This window comes from Heteronotia binoei, chromosome 16, assembly GCF_032191835.1.
Source record: "Heteronotia binoei isolate CCM8104 ecotype False Entrance Well chromosome 16, APGP_CSIRO_Hbin_v1, whole genome shotgun sequence".
NCBI classification, from domain to species: domain Eukaryota; kingdom Metazoa; phylum Chordata; class Lepidosauria; order Squamata; family Gekkonidae; genus Heteronotia; species Heteronotia binoei.
In genome coordinates, this window is record NC_083238.1 from 13998299 (window position 1) to 14025343 (window position 27045).

Below are 27045 nucleotides of genomic sequence, written 5' to 3' on the forward strand. Positions count from 1 at the left end.
AGGGATGTTAAGCTTCTAGCCAGGCAGCCAGCCATAGCACACCACCAGCAGTATATGTACTCCAGTTAGGGTGGTAGCTGAAGAACAGTGTCCTGTTCTAGGGCATAGCTGGCAGGAACCTATCAGGAGAGGTGCAACGGTATATTTGTTTACCCAGGTTTAATGAACTGCTGCCATTTGAGAATTGTTCTTGTCCCCGACCTATGTTCTTACGGATCCAAGGAGCTATAACATGCTGTTTCCCTGGATGGGATTATACCTCATGTGTGAATATTGTCTTATGCGTGAAATTTCTCCTCCAATAAGGAGACCTCCAAATATGGAAAGCATTGAGATCAGGAACTAGATTGGGGCTAGCAAATCTTTTACAATTAAAGAGCCAAACAATATCAAAATTCAGAGCAAGAGATCAAATAGCCAGCAGAGAAATGCCTGTTTGCATAAAACAAACTACATAATTTAGCATTGTTGAGAATTGTCAAAATTCAGAGCACGAGATCAACAAAGAGTCAGTATGAGAATACCTATTTGCATTACCGGGAATACACAACTAAACATTACTTATAACGGAAAAGTTGTTTAATAATTCAGACAGTTTCTGCAACCCAAACACCAGTTGTTGCAAGTCCTTTGGAAGTGGCACACACAAAAGTCTCAAAATAAGTAATAAATATACACAGGAACACCATGCACAATAACTGTGATGCAGTGACATGAGTCTGTACATGGTTTACACTTGAAATTACTGGCATTTGTTCAATTCTCTCCATTCTTTTTCTGTAAAGCATCTCTAAGAAGCCCTTTAGCCCCATAAAAAATCTATGCCTGCCATTCCTTTTCATATCATCCAACCTACCCAACTTAATTTAAAGATTCCCCCCCCCCTCTCTCAAAAGCCATATTTAGTTCCATACTGAGCCACATTTAGCTCTAGAGTCATAGGTTGAAGACCCCAGAACTGGAAGATGATTTGTGACTTTCTCTCACAATCCCCTACTTTCTAGTTATTACTATCTACAAGGTACAAATTACATCTAGTGCAGCCATCAACCTCTGTCTGTTTCTTCAGGGTGGTGAGAACCAGAGAGGATTGTGAGGAACTCCAAAGGGACCTGTTGAGGCTGGGTGAGTGGGCGTCAACATGGCAGATGCAGTTCAGTGTGGCCAAGTGCAAAGTAATGCACATTGGGGCCAAGAATCCCAGCTACAAATACAAGTTGATGGGGTGTGAACTGGCAGAGACTGACCAAAAGAAAGATCTTGGGGTCGTGGTAGATAACTCACTGAAAATGTCAAGACAGTGTGCATTTGCAATAAAAAAAGCCAATGCCCCTGTATAAATCGATGGTGAGGTCTCATTTGGAGTACTGTGTGCAGTTCTGGTCGCCACACCTCAAAAAGAATATTATAGCATTGGAGAAAGTCCAGAAAAGGGCAACTAGAATGATTAAAGGGCTGGAACACTTTCCCTATGAAGAAAGGTTGAAACGCTTGGGACTCTTTAGCTTGGAGAAACGTCGACTGCGGGGTGACATGATAGAGGTTTACAAGATAATGCATGGGATGGAGAAAGTAGAGAAAGAGGTACTTTTCTCCCTTTCTCACAATACAAGAACTCGTGGGCATTCGATGAAATTGCTGAGCAGACAGGTTAAAACGGATAAAAGGAAGTACTTCTTCACCCAAAGGGTGATTAACATGTGGAATTCACTGCCACAGGAGGTGGTGGCGGCCACAAGCATGGCCACCTTCAAGATGGGTTTAGATAAAAATGTGGAGCAGAGGTCCATCAGTGGCTATTAGCCACAGTGTGTGTGTGTATATATATATATATAAAAATTTTGGCCACTGTGTGACACAGAGTGTTGGACTGGATGGGCCATTGGCCTGATCCAACATGGCTTCTCTTATGTTCTTATGTAGGAAGCTCTGTAAAACTCATATATTCAGGAAGGGACTTCAAAGTAGATAACATTGGTGCTTAGGCTGCTGATCTTCCTTTATTCTTCCGATGGGATTTTATTGTACCTGGGATTATTTTGGTTTTGCTATCGTATGCTGTTTGGGGGATCCATTTCAGGCCAAAAGCAGGGTCAAGAGTTAAAAACAAATGATAAACTGATGCCTCTCTTGGCTCTCCCCAAGAGCCTTCCAAAACCCTTTCCACATATCTTTTCAAAGCACTTCAGATCATGGACAAGGCCGTAAGCATTATTAGCAGCAGCGCACACCAAGTTTTATTCCAGCATAATACATTTTGCAAGTTTTTGGCAGGTGAAGCCATGCTTAACATAATGCTTTTAGTGGTGGGGTGAGCTGCTTTTCTGTCTGTCATGCAGCTTTTGAAGGTGCCTGAGCCCCTGCTCGGACATGAAAGTTGTCGATCCCATTCATCTGTCTCGCTTTCAGAACTTTGAAGACTGGAATGCTATTCAATAAAAAAAAAATTTAAAATTAAATTTTATTTGAAAACAAACAAACAAATATATATGCAAATAAAAAAATTACACAAGATACATTGCCAATCTATAACCTCTTATGCCCTTCCTCCATGGGCAGAGTTAAGGGGAGGGACGGTGGCTCAGGGGTAGAACATCTGCTTGGGAAGCAGAAGGTCCCAGGTTCAATCCCCGGCATCTCCAACTAAAAAGGGTCCAGGCAAGTAAGTGTGAAAATCCTCAGCTTGAGACCCTGGAAAGCCGCTGTCCGTCTGAGTGGATAATACTGACTTTGATGGACCGAGGGGGGTCTGATTCAGTAAAAGGCAGCTTCATAGGTTCAAAACCCTTCACCAGCAACTGACAATTTTAATACAATTCCCAATTATACAATTGCCAGTTCCATCCTCTGTACTGCTCTTGACCAAAGAATGGGGTGGCCAAACTGCAGCTCTTTCATGCATATCGTGCAGCTCTTGAAACCCCCACTGCCATGTCGGTTGGCTTGGAGAAGGTATTTGTCTCTTTCAATCATTTCTCCAAGTCAAGCCAGCCAGGGGTTTGAGAAATGCATTTAAAGTTACTTTCTTTCCACCTCTCCCTCCCTCCATGTGATATTTATTCTATGTGGATCTTCTGTTAAATAACTTTGGCCACCCCTGCCATCAGGGCCAGCCCTAGGCCCGATGGCAAGGGGGGCAAAGCGTAGCTACCAGCTGCTGTGCAACTGGGGCATTTGCCTAGGGCACTGGGGGGGGAGCACCCAATTCAGCACCCCCCCACCTGGCCCAGTGCCCTAGGGAATTCCCTAGTGGCAGAGCCAGCTGTGCCTGGCATAGAAGGACTACTCTATGTGTATCTCTATTTTTCTGAGAAGCAGTTAATTTCACTAAAGTGTTGATCTCCTTTATTTTCAGCAGCCTGTCTTGTAGTTTTTGTTGTTTTTCATTGCCTTGTAAAAACCAAACTGGCAGCACCTACCAAAGCTGAACTTACCTATAACTACTGTTTCTCAAGTATCTTATGTGCGGGCACCCACAGAGACAGCACGGGGGTTTTTGTCACCTCAGGCTGCCGCCCCACTGGTGCCCCCTGTCCCTGCCCGCCCATGAGGGGTCTTTAAAAAGGGGGAGGTGGGGCTGCTTCTGCTGCCTCCCCTGCTAGGCGGAGAAGCAGCAGAAGCAGCTGATCTGCCTCCCCCCCCCCCATTTAAAGACCTCTGCCGATCAGCAGTGCCATCTCTTTTGTCCACCTGATCCCAGGCAGGCGAAAGCGGCGGTTTTGCACTTCTTATGGAGGGACGGTGGCTCAGTGGTAGAGCATCTGCTTGGGAAGCAAAAGGTCCCAGGTTCAATCCCCGGCATCTCCAAAAAAGGGTCCAGGCAAATAGGTGTGAAAAACCTCAGCTTGAGACCCTGGAGAGCCACTGCCAGTCTGAGAAGACAGTACTGACTTTGATGGACCGAGGGTCTGATTCAGTAGAAGGCAGCTTCATATATGTTCAAATATATATGTTCTGCCTCGCTCTCAAGCTGCTTTCCCTCGCAAGGGGAGGCAGCCTGGATGAGCCACCTCTTTCCTCTGCCTGGGTCTCGGGTGAGTGAAAGAGGCAGCACTGCACTAGCTGGCATGTGGGGAGAGGGTGCCTAGCATCACCCCATAGGCCATGTGGCACCCTAGACAGCCACCTACATGGCCTACTCTCAAACGCCAGCCATGGGCACACATGGGGACTGTGCATGAGCAGGCCTGCCATCTAATAGGTCTGTAAAGCTAGAACTCTCGGGGGGGGGGGTGCTGCCCAATAGAGCCAGAAGCTTGTTCCTGACCAGGGACCACATGCTCCTGCACAGCAGTGCCCCCACCTGCAGTACCTCTAGCGTCACTGAAGCTAGAGCATGCAGAGAGGCAGGAGGGAGGCTATGCATGCCTGCACAATAGATACTCAACGGACAATAGTTACAGGTAAGTTCAACTTTTTCATCATTGATCTTCTGCGCAATCCCACATGAGGATACTAGCAAACTACTCACCTGTTGGTGGGGTGTGTGCTCATTTATTTGATAACTTCGATTTTAGGTTCCATCTGCGGGAGCAAAGTGTTACGCCTGACAGCTCTTTGGCTGTATCTCCTCCATCACCAAGAAAGAAGGTGGGAGATGAGTAATCAGGTAGTTAAATGGCTCCTTTTTGATCCTATTACAATGTTCTACTTTTCTCAAGGTAGGCTGGAAAGAGGTAGACTTTTGCCATAGTTCCTGCATGAGGTCCTCAAGGCCCTCTAGCACCGCGAATGCAATAATTCCGTGCGACTCTGAGCGGAGGCATCCCATTCTTTCGTATATCCTGGAGACATCACGTACGGGTGTGAAGGGCACTACATAGGAAGTCGGGGCTGAGACCACGGCAGCATGGCTATTTGCATTGTATCCTAGGTTTCCTTTTAATTGCAAATGAATATATTTAATAATAGCCGCCACCCTTTTAATATCTTTTCTGGAATTTCAGCTGGGAGATTACCAAACAAAAAGTTTATTAAACAATAAAAAACTTTAAAATATATTTATTTCAGCGCTTTTGGGTTAACCAGGCTTAATACACAAAGATCATCCTCAGCTCCCTGCTTATTACCGACAGCTATCCCAGCTTATTACCGACAGCTAAAGTGATTTCCTCACAGAATGGGAAGCCCAACGGATCCTCACCACAGTGCCCACCAGAGCTGAGAGTTTGTCTGCTGTACCTTCTAGCCACTAGAGCTCTAGGAAAGCTTCTGTCAGCTCATTATCCTCTTGGTTTCTTCTTGGGTGTGACACATAATGCATTCGTATTACATAAAATGACGGGTGGAGAGAAGACAAGATAATGAAGCTCTGTTGGAACAATAAGTTACTGGCACAAGTAATCAGACAAATGAATGTGGACAAGGTGTAGCTGGTTGAGATATGAAGATATAGGTAGACTAATACATCATCCCAGGGTCATGTGACAACATGCTACTGCCAACATGGGGCTATTCATGTAAGCATCACTCCAATTCATTCTCACTGCATTATTTCAGGTTTGCCTGTGGGTGTGACTTCTCTTAGGCCTTCACGGTGGGTGGCCAGTGCTGCTTCAAAAGGCCACAGCTCCATATGCAACACCTTAAGTCCTTGACTCTGTAAGTAGGCCTGTGGGTTGCACCCTTGAAAGTGGACAATTACTCCGTCTGAGATGTGCGGTTCTCTTCCGGCTGTGAAAAGTTGATCTGAGGACTGCATTGTTTGGGTTCTGATCCCCTCCTGTTAATGAGGCGTGACTGTTGCAGGACAGGCATCCAAATGTTTGTTTTGCCTTCTGGTGGTCAATGCTGCATTTCTGCACATGGAGACCCAAACTCCCCTTTTGGTGCTTTTTCCCATTGAGTTATTGGGTGGGTGGGTCAAAAGTTGTTGGAAACATGTTGTAGCCTTGCTTGCTGCTTGTCCCTTTCTCCTCCCTGGCAAAAAGTTCCATCCCCTCACAGAAGTCCTCCAAGACAACCCAACTCATATACCTTTCTCAAGTGTCTTGTGTGGGTGTGAGGATGGAATTCTTTCCTTCCTTTCTTCCCTGCATGTCCTCCTGTCAAAAGGCTTGCTGATTTCAGGCTTTGAATCTCTGCCTACAGATACTCCTGAAGTGTACCTGTTACTGCAGTCATACTGAGTGCACCACTACGATTCCCTGGATTCCTGTGGGAATGGATGTAGCACTACTGTTTCCAGTTTTCTAATCTTACACCAGAACTTCAAGCCCAACGTTTCAGTTGTTCAAATTATAACTGTAATCATTTGTATGTCAGTTTTATCCAAGTGACAAAAGATGAGCACACAAATGTTCTCAAAGGCCTGATCTGAAGCCTGTTAAAATTATAATCTGGGCTACTCTGACACAAATTGCAATTATGTAAATCATAGTCTAGTAGAAGTGCCCTACATTTTTAACAGCTGAGAAACAGCCACAGCTTTCCTTAATTGCTAAACAGGGTAGCCACTATGTTCTGTGTGCTTTAAGGGATCTTCAAAGAGCCCAAAGCAACCAGGAAATGCCTTTTCTCCAAGGAGACACTCCCCTATAATTACTTCAGTGTAAAAGGCTTGGTGTGGCATGAGTCCAGTTCAACAACTTATACTAACAAAATGATTAATACAGTCTGCTTTTAATAAGAGCCTGGCTATAGTAGACTGTCAACTCCCAAATCAGACTGTGCCTCCTTAAAAATTCTGAGATAGGCAAAGGTCTGCCCACCTATCTTGCTGGAAAGAGAATAGCTTCCAAGCCTTGCAAACCGCCTACACTTCCCTAACTATGCTGCTCATAAGGATGTATTTAGGGCAAGGGTCATCAACCCCTTATTTAATGAGAATACCTTCTGAGTAACGTAAAACATGTTGAGCTACTAAAACATTTATGCGTGTGTGTATCCACATACACACTCTTGTTAACATGTTAAATTAGCTTGGCACATCAGTAGATTGAGCCTTGTCAAGGCTTTGAGTACTCCAGCAGCGTTTCTCTGGTGATGTTTAGTGGGCTGCACAAGCTACTCTTCAGCAGCTGGTGAGTCATTAGCAGCTCACAAACTACCTGTTGGACTTAGGGTCGCCAAGTCCAATTCAAGAAATATCTGGGGACTTTGGGGGTGGAGCCAGGAGACTTTGGGGGTGGAGCCAGGAGATATTGGGGCAGAGCCAGGAACAGGGGTGTGACAAGCGTAATTGAATGCCAAAGGGAGTTCTGGCCATCACATTTAAAGGGACTGCACATCTTTTTAAATGCCTTCCTTCCATAGGAAATAATGGATAGGGGCACCTTCTTTTGGGGCTCATAGAATTGGACCCCCTGGTCCAATCTTTTTGAAACTTGGGAGGTATTTTGGGGAGAGGCACTAGATGCTATACTGAAAATTTGGTGCCTCTATCGCAAAAAATAGACCCCCCCCAAGAGCCCCCAAACCCGCGGATCAATTCTCCATAATTCCCTATGGGAATCATTCATGGAGGTGCATGATGGCTGTGGGGGCGGGGCTTCCCCTGTGGGCCAGCTGGCTGGGGGAGGGGGGAAGCCTGTAAAACCGGGGATCCCCCTCTGGGACCTGGAGATTGGGAAGCCTAGTTGGACTTATTGGTACCTACTGAGTGGTGACATCCCTTTCTTACCCTTCACATTACCTTACCTTCAAGTATTGCAAATTTGACTCTGACAGTACCATTTTCCAGTATTTCAGAGGCAAGCATCTTTTTTTCCTCAGGGCTGATTCTTAAAGTAAAGGCCATGTGGGAACTGACTGCAAGCAAAGGTTGCCCCATGTGGCAGCCATTACTTGTGAGAAGTCCTCACCACACAGCTAACGTACTTGAATGCCAATTCCAGTGGCTCTCATTTATGAACTGACCTTGAACAATTGCTTTAGAACTAGCTTACAACAAACGGCACATGCACCACTAAGCAAGACTTCCCCCCTGTCCCTAAGCTTTCCATCAGTATACATCTGAGCACAACAGAACAAGCATTTTACTTCGTTGCTTATTGATTTAAATATTCACATCCTGCTTTTCTTCCCACAAACATAATTGGACATAAGCATAACTATAATTAGCCTGCTATTTGCTCAGGCAAGCCTATTAGTTTATTATCTTTATCATGGTCTCAAGGGTAACCTGAAAGCGCATGTCAGTTCTCTGGTGTCCATCCATTACAAAAATTATACACTATCAGGCCAAAATTCCAAGAGACGAGAAGGTCTCAGAACTGCTTGGTTCAGTGGGTCAGATCCAGCACAAGAATAACAGATCTTCCCGAGCTTCTGTTAGGGAATTTCAAGGTCTGGGACAAAGAACCAAACAGAAATGGCTACCAGACAGGAATTGGTCCAGTCTCACTTGGAATTCTGCTACAGTTTCCCCAGCCATAGGGTTATCACCTTCAGGTTGTGAATTTCTGGACATTTGGGGCAGAGCCCAGGGAGGCACCTCAGAAGGATATGCCATAGACTCAACCCGCCAAAGCATTTGGAGATAGTTGTAATTTCAAGATAGCCACAGGTCCCCACCTTGAGGCTGGTAATCCTACAAGCAGTACTTTCTGAAAGAGTCAGGAACCTTGGGGGTAGGGGAAGGGAATAATATCACTTCTGTTAGCAGAACTCCCCTCAGAGAAAAGGAAGGAAGTTGCAGTTCTGCCGCTTTCCCCTTCCTCATTGCAGCTTCATTACCTACATGGCTGTTAAACCACACAGGGCCTGCGACTCCAGGAATACACTTTCCCAGATTTGACCAGGAGCTTTTCAGTCCTGGCCCCAACCTGGTGGTATGGTCTGCTGGAAGACACCAGAGCCCTGCGCGATCTTTTACAGTTCTGCAGGGCCTGCAAAGCAGAGATGTTCTGCCAGGCTTTTGCTTATGGACAGCGAAGGCTGCCAAGCTGGCATCTCTCTCCTCTGTCCCTTCTAGGGGTTCACCCATCCCCGACGTAACATCTGGGCATCTGGATCGGTAGCACTTGAATAAGTCACCATCAGGGTTTGAAATCTGGTTTTAATGAAATTGCTTTTATTGGTCCAAATGTATGCATTTTTAATCTATTGTTGCATATCACCTAGAGTCCACCACCAGCCAGGATGGGGTGATTACACTGAAGGAATAAATAAATGTGTTCACGTGCGAAAGATCAGCAACCACCAGTGCCTTCCACTGACCGGCAGCAGTATTTATATCCATTTCTGTGGTTCGGTGTTCTCCATGATGCCCCAAAATAAAATTATGTCCCGTGGCACTAATATTGTAATATGGGATCCCATAGTAGCCAAATGAAAACATCCAACATTAATATGGACACCTGAAGTATGACGCTACCTCCTTCGCCAAAATTTAGTACCTAGGGATAAAGAAGCCTGTCTGTTATGTGGGCACAAAGTGAGCTACCTGGGTGAACCGTATGTGGGTCAAGTAGCTCCCTATTTGTGACTTCTATAAAGTAATCATCTTTTTATCCAATACACACGAATAGGTTGTATCCATCCCACCAACCTCCAGGCAAAAAAAAAAAAAGCGTGCACAAATCACTTTTCAGGCATGAATTCAATTTCTTAATTTTGTGATTGAAGAAAAAGGTGCAAAATCCAACACCCATCTCTATGCATTTAATAACATCCTGTAATTGGCTGTGCACGATGATACTCTGCACTAACTCTCCTGAAGACTGGTTTTGACCCGCAGATATGGTGCAAGTGAGGAAAGCATCCATTCCTACAAGCTTCCTTGTCTATCCCTCTGCAAATGCATTAGAAGTAATGCAAAATAAAAACGACAGGATTACTCAAAACGCTAAGGCAAATGCATGCAACTTGCATAATGTATCCCCCTTATAACTCTCTACTAAGCCTTGGTAAAGGCATGGCTTTTCGATCCATTTCAGAATTTATTTCTTGTGGGCTCTCTCGGCTGGACTACTACGGGATTCCCGCATGAGAATAAGAACACTATTCCCAGCGTGTGGACACCTCAGTACGGAGCAATCCGAAGCTTGTCAAAAAGGCACGTGGATCCCACCGAGCTCGACTTCTGTGCAAAGGAGCAGAGAGCTGCAATTCACAGGGGGGGGGGGGGAGGCAAGCTGGGGACGGCGCTCCGTTGAATGCCACAGGCCTTTCTCCCGAACGGACACGCACGAGGCGCATCGGCGGACCCCCCCCCCCCCCCCGACACAACGCGGCGCCTCCAAAACGCCGGGACTCAACCCCGCCCCACCGCTCAGGCCCAACCCCGCCCGACAGAGGGGCGGAGCACAGCGAGAGGCGGGGAATAGCAACGTCGTGCGACTTCAGACACATTTCGCGCTCGTCTTTGCCGTGAGTGGCTACGCCGGCTTGCCAATCAGGGAAGGGGCGGGGCGGGAGCGCCCTGACGCGCGCGCCTGCGCGCCTGCGCCTGTCGGGCCCGGCTGAGGGGAGAGAGCGCGAGAACGCGCGCGCGGGAAGGAAGGAAGGAGGGAGGGAGGGGTTAAACAAAAAAAAAAAAAGGCGAGGAGGAGGAGGAGGAGAGGAAACAAAAACAATCGGCCGGGCGCCGCCATCTTGGGTCCGTTCTCCACACCGCGCGAGTGAATGGGTAGCGATGAAATTACCACAGCGGCGCAGCAAGACAGGGAGGGCCGTTCCGCGTTGCCAGCCGGAGCACAATAAAGCCGGCCCTTTCCTCCTCCTCCTCGCCCCTTTCTGCTTCCTCCGGAGCGGCCCTGAGGGGGGAGATCGGCTCGGCCCTTCCTTCGCGGCGAGGCTTCAACTTCGTCGCCGGGGGCGCAAAGTTGGGTCCAGCCGCCTCCCCGCCTGCCAGGAGCCCCGGGGGCCGGAGCCCGCAGCAGCCGCTCTCTCGCCGCCGGGGAAGAGGAGGTAGAAGGAGAAGAAGGCGCTCCTCACGCTCCTTTCGCTCGCCCCGCTCGCTGGCTCTCCTCGCCGGGGAGGCGTCGCGTGGGAGGCACGGAGAGAGGCGAGCGGGGATTGACCAGGCTCCGTGCCCTCGCCCGCCTCGCTGCGGGTGTGATTTCCGAGGGGGAGAGGAGGAGGAGAAGGGAGGAGAAGCAAAACAAAAGCCGAGTCGGATCGTGCGCGGAGGGTCCTGCCTCTACGGCGACGGAGGGGGGGAGGAGGACATTGCACGAGTCTGTGGGAAATGGTGAGCCCTTGAAGAGTTGCAAGAGGAGAGGAAGAGGAGCGTGTTCTGAAGAGCATTAACACTACAAGCCAAAGGAAGGGAAGGGAATCTTCACACACACACACACACACACACCCCCCACCAGCCTGGCCTCTCAAGAAGACCGAGTTGCCCACCTCTGATTGCCACGGTTGTAAACCACCGTTTCATCTGCTTCGCCTCTTTGATGCTTCATGCACCGTTTAAAGGAAGGTTTTCTCGCAAGGCTTTCCAGAAGTTGTGCGTGGTGGGGTTTTGTTTAAAAGAACAGTGAAAATATATATATATATTTGCAACAGTTGGATGCAGCGTAACCCTTCCCACTGCTTCGTTGTGGTTTTAATACCAAACAGGGGGTGTCTTGAACTAGAGACTTGAGGGGGGCCACGGAGGTTGCAGGGGGGGATTCTCAAGAGTTTGAAATTTTCCTTGGCTACACAGCGAGTGTCTGGAACGTGTGATTTCTTCGCTCGAGGGGGGCAAAGCAAAGGAGAAGGGTGCAAATGGAAATGCGCGTCTTTCGTTGACTACATAAGGAAGGAGCAGAGGTTGACCACAATTTGTCGGACTGTGGAGATTTGACAAGTTTTTTTTATCTCTGTCCTCTTTTCCCGTGGGCTGCTCTCTGCATTATTAATAGGAAACGTCAGTGTTTCACATTCTGCTTGGTATTTTTTTTTTAATTAATGGATTAATTTATATTACCCTTGTCATTGAGGCTGTAGTGGGGTTGACACTTGAAACTGAGATGGAACTATTTCTCACCCAAACATTACGTGCTGTAAAAGATGTGTGAAGATGAAAGTATTGTTTACTAATGTTTGTGCATCTTGCCTGATTCCCACATCTATGGCTGATACCTTGCAGTTCTCAAAGTGAAGGGGTGGGAGAAAGTGCTCTTGAGTCGATTATTTGCCTAAGACTCGACTCTTTTACTGCTGACCTTTTAAACTGGGTACTTAACTGTGTTTTTATGAATTGAATTTTGCCACCATTTATACAGAAGCCAAATGACGTGTGTTTCCCCGAATATATACGTCCCTTTATTGCAAGGGTTAAAGAAAAGCTAAATAGACTGCTAGAAGAGAATCCACTTTTATTCTTATGTGCAAATATGTTGCTATAGAAAATATCAAGGAGAAACGAGAATTTTCATCTTTGGAAGACCTAGGATCCTGGATATATAGAATTCCTTTGTGTTGGTTCTGATTGTTTGGAAAATGGGAGCTGCTAGGAAGTTGGTGTTTGCTGTGTTTCTTATCTCTTGTTCTTCAGGTGAGTACATGGTTTCTTTTCCTTGGTTACAGTTCTTTAATCTTTAAAATAGTATTTGAGGTTAAAATGATTATTATACTGGTTTGTTTCTGCTTGTTGAGCACTTTTAAACGGCAGCAGTACGTGTTGCTTTTATTATCTTTGGAGTCTACAGCTGAGGTTTTCTACTGCTTAAGTTGGTGTCCTGTACAGGTACTGCAAGCTACTAGTTCGTAGGGCTGTGAAAGAACAGCAACATGTTTTTAGGCATAAAGAAATTTGGTAGGGTGATGGTTATGATAACTGTAGTTGAATATGGTGTATTCTGTTTTCTTACCAGAGAAGAAGGATACTATGTCAGAAGGAATTGTTGAATGGACTCGAATGAATCTATTTTTAAAAAGCTACATATGGTTAAAACAATCAAGCTCTTAATGCTGCACGCACTAATAAGGAGTTGGATGCTATATCAAACTCAAAGGTTTTACAATACATTTTTTTGTCATAACAAATAAGTTGATCATGTTTTGGCCACAGGGAAATGCTCCACTGGGCAGCAACCAGTGGTTGTACAGCTTTATGCAGTTCCAAGTACAGGGAAGCCTATCTTTCCCTAAAGTTATAGTGTATTGCTAGTACTGGATGGGATGCCTGCTGTTTTCTTTGGTAAAAATATTGGCCTGAGTCTTAATTGAAAAGTGAAGTAGCTTTTATAGTTGAACAAGCAGTTACCGTAGATAAATCTAGTTATGATTTCACTTTGATTTTTTTTTCTCATTAGTTCCTGCTTTCCAGCAGTTGTGAAACTTGTGTAAGATTTTGCTGAATGGTACACTTTCTTGCGGTTATTAAATGGATGCAGTCTAGTCTTGTGTCTGTAATGTTATTGATCTGTTCTGTGTGGGTTGAGTGTGCTGTGCAATGGCGAACACTGCTAAAGACTGAACAAAATTTATGCCTTTTGGAAGGGAAAGCTAGCTACCCAAATCATAGTCTGGCATAAGAGTTCCAGCAAATAAGATGTTACCATACTTTTTGGAAAACACAAGCGATACCATTGTTAGGCAAACTCTTCCAGCTTTTCTGTACATAGCTTAAAATATGTTTCCCCATTCTTCTATTAAATCTTAAACTTCAGGTTTTGTTTGTATTGTTGGGTGTCTGTATTTCCTCAAAGTTTTTCTGGGCTCCGTACCAATCTTTCTAATCAGTGGTTTATTACCATTCCAATGATTAAATGTGCAAGTAACTCTTTCTTAAAGAGCCTCTGATTTCCACCTCAAATAAAGCTCAACTTGAAAGTAGGTTCTGCTGATTTCAGTGGGGCTTACTTCCTGGTTAAGTATGCTGAGGATTGCTGCCCTTTGTGATCTAGTTAGGAGTCCTTTGTGCTCAAAAGATCACTCATCTATAGAGTTGTCCACATTCCTGTTTTTGGCACTAAAACATTGAAATTTCACTGAAGAAAGGTGTGATTGTCAAGCATTTCTTAAAAATCGGTAGTAAAAGGAATTTTATGTAAGGAATGACCATAGCTCTCCTTATTAATGTAGTTCAGATGAGCTGTTTTGTAGCAGCTCTGCTATAGATAGAAGTTGGGTTAACAGTCCGTTAAAATTTGTGCTGTGGTACACAAAAGGGTGTAAAAGTACTTCTTGAAAAGTGTGGCCATTTGGAAAATAAAATAAATTCACAATGGGGGAAATTATATTCCCTTTAATACTAATTCATTATGAAACTGTTATTAGTTTCACATTAATAATTAACATTTCTAAGGAGAAAAGTAGGAAAAATTAAATAGCCTTTTCGCTAACATTTGTCACCCAAGCCTGTTGATGAATGCAGACCAGAGTATTTAAATAGTTCATTGTTGCTAGGTTTTTAATCATTGCTTTCTCAAGTACAGAGTCCCTAGGTATGTGCAGCAGTATGAAAATGCCTTCCTAAATGCTTTTGAAATAGGATCATGTTATTTGTACATTTTTACTTCTTTCCAGCTTTCTAATGTGTACACTATGGTTCCGTCCTTTTCATTGGATATCAGGCTTTGCTGAAGAAATTACAGGCACTCCCATATTTTAATGTGTATAGAAAAAGACATTGTTTTCCCTGTCTCTTAGCAGGAAGTGAGTACCGTTGAAAGTGAAGATTTACTTCTGTGTAAACATACTTAAGGTCAAGCTGTAAAAGGGTGACCCTGAAGTGTCATCTCTTAAGAATAAATACTGCATGGGAATAGATGGTCAGTACAGTAGTGTGTAGTATAATCCTTCATGCAGGAGTTGCTCCAGAGCAAACCCAGGTGGAAAACATTACTGTAGGGGCTTTGTGTATCATGCCTCCTTAGACATGACAAAATTCAAAAGCAAAATTGGTATTAATACTAGTTAATGATGGCTTGGAAGACTTCTCTCATGGCTACACCACTGAATGCTGGATATTTAAAGCTTTTCTTTTCTTTTTTCTTTTTGTCTTCCTTAGAATAAACTCTTCTGTTACATAATGTTCTGTGAAGTTTTTTTTTTGCCATGTGAGTTACTTTAGTCGAAGCTATGGCTGGAATTTATATTAGGTAAACCTTGGTATTTGTTTTCTAGAGTTGTTCACAAAAATCTCACTTAAAAGAGCCAAATCAGCCCTTTCCTTTTGTTCTTTAACTTTATTTATACCCCACCTTTCTCCTCGTAGGGACCCAAAATAGTTTATAGCATTTTCGTCTTCTCAGTTTTATTCTCACAACAACCCTGTTGAGATAGGTTAGGCTGAGTGTGTGTCTGATTGGCCCAAGGTCATCCAGCAAGCTTCCATGGCAGAGCAGGCATTCGAACCCAGGTCTCTGAGATACTACTCTGACACTAACCTGACGAGGAAACAGATTCTGCTTTCCAATACATTTCCCAAAGGCAGTGATGTTGGTGAAGCACATGTTCTTGGATGTGTTTGGAGAAGGGAACTGGTAACTTTAAGAAGCCACTTTCCTCTCTGCTTCTGTGTAGCATTATTTGCTGAGTAATTTAAATTCCTAGATAATTCCAAGAGTACATTGGAGTGTGAATTCATACACCGTTAGACTGAAGTTCTGGAAGAGTTTAAGAAAACAAGATAGCGGGGGTTTTTTAGGGGGGGTATCACTAATACAGCTTTGATTGTACTTTTCTTTTGAATATTCCTGTCAGAAGTATACAAGTGATTTGTGAAAACTTTTTGTAGCTTTCAAATATAGTTATGACCAAACCATGTTTACATGCATTGTAGCCTAATATACTGTTTATATTTTAAGCTGTTTTCAGAAGCTATATTTATAATGGACCTCAAAATGATGCTCAGACCATGCTGTTTTCATCGATTACTTGGTTGTCGCAACTGCCAAATCCTGTTATATCTAGTGTAGTTTTATTTTGTTGCGTCAGTAAACAAGCTGAAATTTTTCATGCAAGGACACAAGCATAGTTGTAAGAAAGACCACCATAATTTTGGTTAGCTTTGGCATTCAGAGTTCAGTTTGTTTAAACTGCTTAGGTAACTGAAACTGTTGTCTATGCTAGGTATCCTGGCTACATGATTCAGAACTGAACTTTGCTAGTTGGTAGCTATTTTTAAGCTTTTTTACTAGTATGTTCAATTCTATCTTATTCATAAGTGGGCCTTAGGAGAGCATTCCATGCCTTCACCATATTGTAAAGAGGAGCGGCTTGTGATAAACTACCAAAAGACAAAAAGCCCAACTTTTACCAAAATATTAAAGTCATAGAGGGCCACAACATTGAACAAACAATAATCTTTAAATATTTTGGTATAGACTTCCAGTCACCTGGACATTGGAGAGCTCAGGCACTTATATGCCACAGAGTCTGCCCACAGAGCATCTTCTGCCATTTTAAGGTTCTAGTTCACAAAACAAGCCTCCTTTATCCCTGCAGAAATCAAGGTCTTCCAAGGAAAGGTTGTCACCCAGCTCTTATACTGTTCCCAGCTCTGTATTTACAAAGAAAAGCACTCACTGGAAGCAGTGCAATCCAAGTTCCTACAAATGATCCTTGGATTCCTGCAATATATTCTGAATGCTCTTCTCAGAGTAGAGGCTGTGCTAATCCCTTGGAGACTATGTGGCTACTTGCATCCACCTACTGGTTAAAACTAATCTTCAATCTGGTAGGTCTATACCCTTGATCCTTGCTGATAGCCACCATTCAACTTGGCAAAGGGCAATTAAAGGGAAACTCCAGGAGCATGGCCTCCCTCCCCCCAAAGTCTTAGTGCACATTGGGCATCAAAAAGCAAAAGAAATAATTAAAAAGTACTGGGATTGTGCCCTATAATCAGATAGGGCACAGATACAGAAATATCTAATTTCTCTGCAGTATGTCAAATGTTTTCAAATAGCAGATTACTTTAGAATCCTTTGAGCTCTCCAAATATTGGATAATCTTTACCCTGGCACATTGTAATGCCCTCCCGTCAGCCCTCTTGAACGGCAGATGCCATTGTGTCCCACTCCCTCAATGGCTCTGTCATTGGGACTCTTATCAACCACTTTCTGTGCCATACAGGGAAAGTCAAGTCTATTGAACATGTACAGTCACACTGCTCATTTTGTAATGACATCCAGTCTCAGTATATTGCTCCAATTCTGTCAACTTTACCAGGAAGATCTGAACAATGTTCTCTCTCCTTTTTGTAGACCATTTCCAGGAGGAAAATAATAAAGTTGCCAAACTTTGCCTTCAGGTGTGTGAGATATGCAAGTAGCTGATTGAGTTCCAGTAATTTTACCTCTCTCTCAGAGGAGGGCATCACCATCTTCTCTGTTACCCCTCAATCTGTGCTTTTTGTTAATGCGTCCTCCTTTTTTCTTTTTATGTTACTGCTGACTCTCTAGAGCTGATTTTGTATCAAATAAAATTTTGAAATTTGAAAATGTGGGGAAAAAGGTACTGCAGAAAGAAGCCAGAAGTTCCAGCATACTAAGAAGTGTGTGTTGCAGTGCATTGTAGAGAGCAGATGAAAACAAAATCAGTCAAAAAGTGTAAATCAGGGGTGTCAAATGTCTGGCCCGTGGGCTAGAACCAGCCCCCCCAGGACTTTAAAAAGGCCCATGGGGCTCTTTTCCCCCCTCCCTTCTCCTGTCCTCACCCTCTGAAGCTCTGAGACTGTTGAAGTTCCTGGCTCCTTCTTCCTTGTCTTTGTAGGCTGTAGCAGGAAGGAATTCTTGCAAAGCTGCAAAGAAAATGCACAATGAACTTTCAGTTATGGTCTCTATGCCTTCTGGGCCCATAGACCTTAATGGAAAATCCATTCCTTGTTTTCCTTGCAGCTTTATCTGTGCTGCAGTGTTCCTGTGGCCAGCTGAAGCTGTTGCTTCAAATGAATGCTTGATGTTTTGAACCAGCTTGACACTGCTTAATGAATGTGAGAACTGATGTCTAGTGAGTACTCTAACCTTGGAACCCACAGCCAAAGGGAGATATTACACTGGAGAGCCATAGCCAATCTGAGTAGACCTGGGGTGGGGGGAGAAGCTTACAATGCCATTTCATTGTTTTCTCAGGCTCAGAGCATTTTATATTTTAAGTTTCAGCTGTGATCCTTGTGCTTTTTCTTGATATTTTATTTTTAAAATTGCATTGCCAAATCCCACTATTTCCCCATGTTTCCATTTCAAACAAAATATTGCAAGTGTCTTAAGCATGTTTGTATTTTAAGTTAAAACATAATATCTTTAATTGTGTTTGTCTGTGTCCTTTATAAAGTTTATATCTCTGCCACCTCACTTTATATTTTATGACATGCATGGCCCGGCCCCACGAAGTTCCATGTGTGTCAGATCTGGCCCTCTTAACAAATGAGTTTGACACCCCTGTATGATACAATTGGAATCTGAAGGAATGGATGCTAACTGAATCATGAAGCAAAATTCATCACAAATTTTGCCCTGTCCATGGTTCATGAACAGAAGTTTGTGATGAATCTACCATCATGAACTTCCACAAGCTTGTAAAGCAGTTTATGAAGGTTCATGGATGGACCAGAAAGCAGAAGGTTCATGGATGGAGCAGAAAGGGACTCCCAGTCCCTTTAGACTCCTGCCCTGTTTCCCACAAAAGCTGCAGAAACAGCTGAGCTCAGCTGCTTTCAGCTGCCTTGTGCAGTCCCTTTAAACTTTCAGGGGACTGCAGAAGGCAACCTGAAAAACAGTTGAGCAGTGGGGAGCAAGCTTCTACCCGTGGCTCAACTGTTTTTCAGGCTTTTTAATAAGCCCCATTGAAAGGGATTGCAGTCCCTTTCAGTGGAGTTTGCAGGACTATAAACCAGTTTGGTTTGTGAACAAAACTCCAGTTTCAGCTTGCGGTTCATTCCCATTCCTAATTGGCAATGTAAGAGTAATAGTGTGCGCAGACTTTCAAGGTGAAATGATAACTTTTTCTAGTGATCTGACTACTCCAGTATGAGTCCAGGTCTGTTCGTAGTGAATCTGCATATGAATGTCAATAGTAGCTTTCTCTGGAGTCTCACTTTTAAACTTTCCGAAGTACTGTAACCTTTAGTATTAGTATTGAATATCTAGACAGGATGACCCCCCCTCCCACTGGATTTGGAATGCTTACATTTTTAATATCTGATTTGTGTCCACTTGTTATGTACTGTTTAGCATTTATCTTGTGTTTTCACTGTTTGGAGAGCTTCACATGCAGCATTTTGTATAGATGCCATCAAGTCTTCAGGGCATTAATAGAATATTCATGTTACAGAATGTGTAGACCATGGGTGGACAACCTATGGCTTGGGAACCATATGCGGCTCTTTCACACACATTATGTGGCTCTCGCAGCCCCCACCACCCTGTTGGTTGTCTTGGAGAAGGCATTTGTCTCTTTAAATCACTTTGCCATGCCAAGCCAGCCAGGAGCTTGGAGAATGCATTTATTAAAGTTAAGGTTGCTTTCTTTCCACCCTTCCACCCCTTCATCTGTTTGCGTTCCTTCTTTCCTTGCAGCTCCTAGACATCTGATGTTTATTCTATGTGGGTCTTATGTTAAGCAAGTTTGACCAACACTGGTGTAGACTAAGGTTGCTTTCTTTCCACCCTTCCACCCCTTCATCTGTTTGTGTTCCTTCTTTCCTTGCAGCTCCCAGACATATGACGTTTATTCTATGTGGGTCTTATGTTAAGCAAGTTTGACCAACACTGGTGCAGACTAATAAACCCATGTTACAGTTAATGATAGGAGCCTTGTGGCGCAGATTGGTAAGCTGCAGTACTGCAGTCCAAGTTCTGCTCATGACCTGAGTTTGATCTTGGCAGAAGCTGGGTTCAGGTAGCCGGTTCAAGATTGATTTAGCCTTCCATTCTTTCGAGGTCGGTAAAATGAGTACCCAGCTTGCTGGGGGTAAAGTATAGATGACTGGGGAAGGCAGTGGCAAACCACCTTGTAAAAGTCTGCCGAGAAAACATTCTGATGTGACGTCACCCCATGGGTTGGTAATGACCCGGTGCTTGCACAGGAGTCTACCTTTACAGTTGATGAGTCTTGTGTTGATAATATTAAGTAGATAGGAGGACAAAGTTGGTACAAAGGCTTGTAGTGGGAGCTAGTCCCTGGATTCCTTCCAATAAGTGGTGTATTGCTGCTAGTTGGTAGCTACTTCTACTTTGAGGGTGTAGCTGTCTCTGAATATCTCCTTCTAGTTTACCCAAATGTTTGTGAAGAAAGAGGGATCATGTTCTGAAAGTGGTTTTAGAATTCTGAGGATTCATTTGAGGCATTGTCAGTTTACCTTGTAGGCCTGCCCTGGAGAATGTAGCTGTTAGGTATCAACCTATTTTATGTCTCTCTACTTCGTTAAATGGATACTGTAGTTTGAGGAGTGTTTGATGTTAATTTAGATGCAGATACCAAAAGATTGTTTGGTGTAATGGTCTCTATCTCTGAGTCTTGGCTATAATCATATGAGGTGTTCAGGGAAGCATGTAGGCAAATGTAGTAGTCACTTGGCATTCGATATAAAGTAGCTTGTTTACTTCCATTATGTAAGTTATTAGCAGTATCCTGAAAGTGAATCTGCTGCATGTACTATTCCAGGTTAATGGTGCAGTGGAAGTTTATCAAAGGCCCACTGCAATTTCTTGAGGGCTTTCAGGACCAGATAGTAAAAACTGGTCCCGATGTCATTACTGTATGTTAGGATAGGCATTTGGAAGGAGGTGCTGAAGTCTGCTGAAATATAGAAGTGAGGATTCACAACAAAATGTGATGTGTTTTGACTGCACAGCTCCCGATCTCTGAGGCGTCTTCTCCTTCTCCTCCCGCCTCAGAGATGGAGAGCTGCACAGCTCCCAATCTCTGAGACTTCTTCTTCCTCTCTCTTTCTCTCTTAGCTCTGGCTTTTTCCAGTGGTCATAGCGGCTGTAGAAAGGCTCCTGCTTTGGGGATTGGGATGGTGCTGTCAGTGGCGGTGTGAATGGCTGCAGCAGGCTGAGCAGCAGCTGGGATGGACATTCCCATGGCAGCTTTCCTCTGGGCTCCAGTGTTTGTCCAGCAGCTCAGCAAATATGTTCTGTGCATTGAATGAGGTTTTAGTGTTTTGGGGGGTCTAAGTATCCCCCCTTATACTTTTTTAAACATAAAAGATTTTTCTGCACTCCTGTAGAGTGACTCAAGTGTGCAGAAAAGTCTCTTTCCCCACAGTATGCCCCGTATCTGTGGAAATAAGTATCCGCACATGTTGGATGTGTTGGGAATTTGATATATACCGGTAGATGTGGCAGAGATATGAAGACCCAGGAAGAAACTAGAAAAAGTTGGGATTGCCTGCATCCTGTGTTTTTCCCAAGAACTTTTTACAGTTTTTCTGATATGAAAACAGGGAAATCTTGGGGAGCACTAAAAATAATGTTTTGTTTTCTTTTAGAAAAGGGTGAAATGCTTTTCCAGATGAAAATTTTTATGAAAGGGAACATGACAGAGAATGTAAGGGAGGATTTTTTATACTTTTTATTATACAAGAAATCATTTGTTCAGATTTCTTCTACCTTCCCCCTCATATAAATATGGCAAGAAAAAAGTGCACTGCTATATAAATAATTTATATTAATTTATTAATTTCTAAACAATTATTTCTGGGTGGTTTTTTTACAAATGACAAAGATATACTAGCATTGTATGTTCATCCTTAGCTTGACATGTATGATAATATAGTATATGAATTCGTTGAAGTGCTCTGACTTATGGTATTATTGTGGCCTTCGGGGTTGAAATGGATGCTGTGAGAGGAATGAAATGACAGAAAGAATGTGAATCTCCCCCCCCCCAAAAAAAAAAAATCCAGCAAGCTTTAATTTGGTCTGTGGTAATACAATGGTGGGAAGTTCTGTCACTTGAGCAGCGGGATCAGCTGTTAATTCTTGTTTAAATTCCTTCTTCTTATACTATACTTAGGATTTTTGTGCACAATCTTTGTTTGGCGAAGCACTTTGGATGTTATGCACAATTTAAATATTTAGCATAAACAGTTCAAACATTTAAGGTATCTTTTCTAACTGCTGGGTGTTCCTGCTAACCTAATGGTACTTGAATTTTTGTGAAGCCTTCATAAAACTGACTTAAGCCTTCATGAGACTAATCCAAAGACCCTGATGCTACTAGAGATACCATGTGCCTGTTCTGTAGAAGGGAAATAGTACAACACACACACACACAGATAAGAGAGAACATAGTGAGTGTACTAGAGGCCTCCTTAGCAGCCCTGCTGCAAGCCGCTAATCATGGAGTGATGTTTTGCTCATGCATCTCTGACAAAGACTGGAACGCACCTGCGTGATGTCAGGGGAAGGCACTGCTGTCCATACACAGAACATACCAAGGGAAAGAGCACTGTGGTGTGGCTGGAAAAAGCCCTGGAGTGAAGATTCTCCACTGGTCTCTGCAGATGTGGGTTCAAATCCCTAGAATCATGGTCATTCTCTTTGCAGCTTCCGTATGCATATATAGCTCACTTTGAGCAGACTTATCAATAGAACAGGTTTCAGATCTTTGGCTGGGCCAAAGCATAAGAGCACTAATGTTTTCCCAGGCAAGGGGAATGTAAACTCTGGGGCACCAAAAAAGGTATATACAATGGCACCTTCTAGAAGGCAATTCTATCGATGTGCTCAATAGCTCACTGTGTAAAGACATCCAAACTATGAACAGGGTTTGGATGCCACTAAGGGTGATACTGTCAGCGAAGCAAAGCTTGCCTTTTGGCCAGCAAAAGGTCAAGCAACAGCAAAGCAGTAGTGAGAGATTGGCATACCTTGCAGATAAGGAGCACCTCTCTAACAAAACACACCCAAATTGGTGCACAGGAGCAAGACACAGCATAGGCATTAGCCAGCACTTCCATCAGTACCATTAGCCATATAGTGTGCAAAGACTGCAAAGAAAGGCATGGTACAATGGAAATGTGCAGGAATAGCATACTAAGGCTCCTAGTTAAAAATCCACAAGATGATAGTCCGGAGTCAGTCTGGACCAAGTCTCCAAGCACAGCTGAAATGTTGCCCTATCATACAGTAACTTGGGACAGCTTGCTGATTGGCCATTATTTTGGCTAGCAGGACCCATGTACCATCTTCATGCTATGCTCAAGACTCATTGCCATTTGCCCTAGCAACCTTTGCATTCCATTGTTTCCTCCCCTCCCCATCCTATTGCAAGCTTCCTGGCTTATTGTGGGCCAGCAAATATCTGTGGAGTGTGAAATCTGGGGTTCCTGGAAAGAACATACCTGTACACATGTTAGAACATCCCTCAGTCCCCTCCCACTGTGAGCTGCATACTTGAGACAGTTGAGGTCAGTAAGAAGCGGAGCTGGGAACCAAACTTTTATATCTCAAATGCCAAGCAGACGTAACTTTGCAGTGATTTACACATTTGTTGAACTATTTAAGAAGGAGCACTGAAAGCAAGTTCTCTTGTTCTTTTGCCAGTTCTCTTGTTTTTTGCCTTTTCACGTTGCGCTAACAAACTACACATCGAGCTGGTCCCATTCAGTGTAAGCCGTAGATAGGGACAGCTGTGTTGGTTGGACAACTTTCTGTTGAGTGGCTTGCAGTGGCCATGGAGATAAGCAAGAACAAGAGAACTGGCAACCCCACAGCAGGCAGTGACATCCATACTGGTCACTTCAGCTGGTGATTGGAGGTACAGGCCATTAATTGGCATTTCACCGTGAACAGAGTTCATCCTAATCTCTGGCACAGTCCAAACAGCTAGAAGGATAGTAATGAGCAAGGTTCCATAGTAATACCAGCAAGTGACCACTCATGGGTTTCTGTGTGGTGCTCTTGCTGTCTGCAGCTTCCCCCTCTGCCTTGGGTGTTCCCACATGATAAGATGTGACTGTTGGGGGACATGATGTAACATTGATACAGCACTTAGAGTGTTGTAATGGAGCCATATATGCGCTGTTTCTGGGGCTAATCCATGGGTCTCTGATCCAGCAATAAAATAAGCATAATAGATGTTTGGTCAGCCAGTCCCCTCCTTTTCAACACTGTGATTATTTCTAGCTAGCAACTGTTGTGGGAGATGGGATTGTTGAGATAACAGTTGTCAGTATGGTGGAGGGGCAGGAAAGAATAGTTTTAGCAGTTTCAGCTTGAGGTTGGGACTTCTCCCTCCCTTTCCAACCTGTGTGGCTTATGTTGTCCTTACATGCCTATTTTTGAGAGTAGATTTTCTCCTTTGCTTTTTGTGTCTTTAGTTGGTTGCCATTCTGAGGCTGGCAACTGGTGGGAGACTTACATTGGGGCAGGGGCCCTAAATAGCGATGCAGTGGTGTCATTTCCATTGTGATCTGTAAGTGGCATGATCACGTTGTGGCTATGCTGTAGCATCCATCCGAAACTCAATGGTTTAAAGTTTAACTGTAGAGTTTGGGGTGAATGATAAGAGTGTTGCCAAGCATGATGACATCTTTTCTGAGTAGTGCTGGAAATGATGTCATAGTGTCAGCAAAATGCCAGTCCCCTACCACCATTTTGCTCACAGTTCCCGCCCCCCCCCCCCCCCGTCACCCAACTGAGAACTAGTAGGCAGAACTGGCAGGAGCTGGAGGTTTCCTGCAGAAGTAGGGAAGTTGGTCTCCCTAGTCTTGAGCTGTGCATCTGTAAGAGTTTTGAGCAAGGTAGTGTGAGAGATATGCTACAATAATTTTTCTCACATAGGTGGTATGTATGTTCAGTGTTCCCTTCTTGTGCAAAGTGCCTTTGTGAGAGGTTCCCATTATTAAAGTATGTTCTGGGTATGTTTTAAGACATGAGGCCACAGTGATATAGTCCCATCCTGCATACCTTATCCAAAGTACTGGTGTCCTGGATAGATTTATATAGTACTGTGGGTGGTGTGATTGGCTACGGCTGTAGACAGTAAATTGCTGCACTGCACGGGGTCAGTTGGGAAGGGGAGGATGCTTGATGTATTTTATTTTGTTAGGCATTTTCTGGGATGTTTGAATGTTGTACACCAGGATCTTCAGCGGTGTAATGTTGCACAGTGTTGGGGGCTTTCCCCAGACTAAAAAGTTAAGGAAGCCTATTAAATTGTGCTGTCACTGACACCAGCCAGCTGGTGCTGGGATTGTGGTAGTGCAGTGCAGTGCTCCACATACGGACAGTTCTGTGGACCTGATCACCTGCCAGATACACTGTAGTGACTCCTCCAGCTCTTATTAACTTGAGATCTGCAGAGGAGCAATGTAACTCCAAATCTAAAACGGTCTCTGAGACAGCATGGTCTGGTGAACTGACCCTTGCAACTGAGACAAAACCAATCCTATGTCTTGGACCACATCCTTCAACTTTTCAGACCCTTAGTCTGTCTGCTTGGGCTATCACAGCTTGGCCATCCAGCCCAAGGCATAAGGACATCAAAGGCAAAGACAATGGACATCAACGCATTGGAATGCAGGGGTCAGAAAAAAGCTCACCTTTTTCAAGGCAGACATCAGGGACCGACATGCACTCATCAGGATGGCTTATTTTTCAACCAGGGCCCATATCTGGTGGGGTGGGCTTCAGATCATCCCCTATACAAAATGGCCCAACTCACCCCTTTTCTGGGTGGAGAAGCATCTGTGGTTTATCTCAGCAGAACACATTCAGGGACTTCTGAAGTCCAGGCTGAGTTGCTGAGCAAACAGATTAACAACACAAATAAATGGTGCATCAGTTGGGAAATCTTCCTACTAATTGCAGCTTGATTTGGAATGTCAGAAGTAGATCTTTTTGCCTCAGTACTCAGTCATCAAGTACTGAGATTTTTCTTCAGATTCCATCCCCCAGAGTCAGAATGAGTAGATGCGCTAACCTCTCCATGCCCCAAGGATCTACTGTATACCCTCAACCCATCCCAGTGATCCCAAGCTCTATGGAAGATATGTCAGGAGCAGATGGGGGTGATCTTTGTGACTCCAGATTGGTCCTGCAGGCCATGGTTTCCATCCTTGGTGGAACTCTCAGTTCAGCCCCTCTGGGAGATTTCTATGAGCCCAGACATATTACAGCAGGGATCATTTTGGCATCTGGATCCATAGTGGCTCCATCTGAGCTTGTGGCTCTTGAAAGGAATGGGTTCCTAAATTTTGGCTACTCCTTAGAAGTCGCCAATGAAGCACATCAGCCCCCTCAACTCTGACTTGGGCCATCTTTTGGCTCTCCATCAGAGGATATTCATCAAACACCCCCCCCCCCCAAATATATCCACCGTTCATTGCCAGATATAAGCTATCACCACAATCCTACCTTATGTAGTTGGAATTTGTAGGATTTTCATTAAGAAACCCATCAATATCCACCTTCCCCCAAGAATGGGCAAAAGGAGCTGATGGAGACAGTTGAAATCAGTAGTTTAACTGAGAATGATAGTGGCTTAGTGAAACTGTGGAAAAGTGCACATAAAAACCCATACCTCGAAGAAAACTTTGTTGGTTTTAAAGGTGCCTGTAGGGATCTTTAGCCACTTGTTGCATGCCACTGGAGTTTTATTATTTGTTAGGGGGGAAATTCACAACCCACATGAGCAGTCAGTCATATTTTGTGGTGTTCTTTGTGTAAAACCAAAGGAAAAGTCTACAGCTACAAAAGGATTTGTCAAGCTATACTTTATTAAGCATTAACAAAAATGATCACACCAGTATATCATTTAGTTACTGAGAGCCCTATCCTAAGGGAAACCCCAAATTTATCTCCAATTGCTATGTCCAAGATTTTTAAAAATAAGTTGGTACCAATCAAATTGTATAAGCTTGCTTGACAATACTTGCTGAAACAGTTTTTTTCCTACAAGATCATTTGATAAAATTGTGAATGACTTATAGAAATTACTTTAAAAGGGCAAAATTGACGTTCCTTCTTTATCTGCATTTCGTTCAGTCTGAGCAATGCTGTAGAATGTGAAGAGCATGGCATACTTGTTTGATGAAATAAAACTATTAAGTACTTAGCGTTGCATTGCCAGTGTTACATGTTAAAAACAGAAATCTTTGCAAGCCAAAAAACATGAAATATGCAAGACAAGGGAACTACAAGTAGATAAAGCAGAAGTTAAACAAAAAAATGGAGGCCTTTGCTTCTTGATGTGCCCTGGGGATCATCTTCC

General features: G+C 43.9%; 1 long non-coding RNA gene across 1 annotated transcript in view; it reads left to right on the plus strand.

The window, feature by feature from the left end:
* The first annotated feature begins 10499 nt into the window (after nucleotides 1-10499).
* The window catches only part of LOC132585504 (uncharacterized), a 61193-nt gene continuing 44647 nt past the window's right edge, over nucleotides 10500-27045 (plus strand). The window contains exon 1 of the long non-coding RNA XR_009556312.1: nucleotides 10500-12427. This is a non-coding gene — a long non-coding RNA (uncharacterized LOC132585504). The remainder of the gene's footprint in view (nucleotides 12428-27045) is intronic.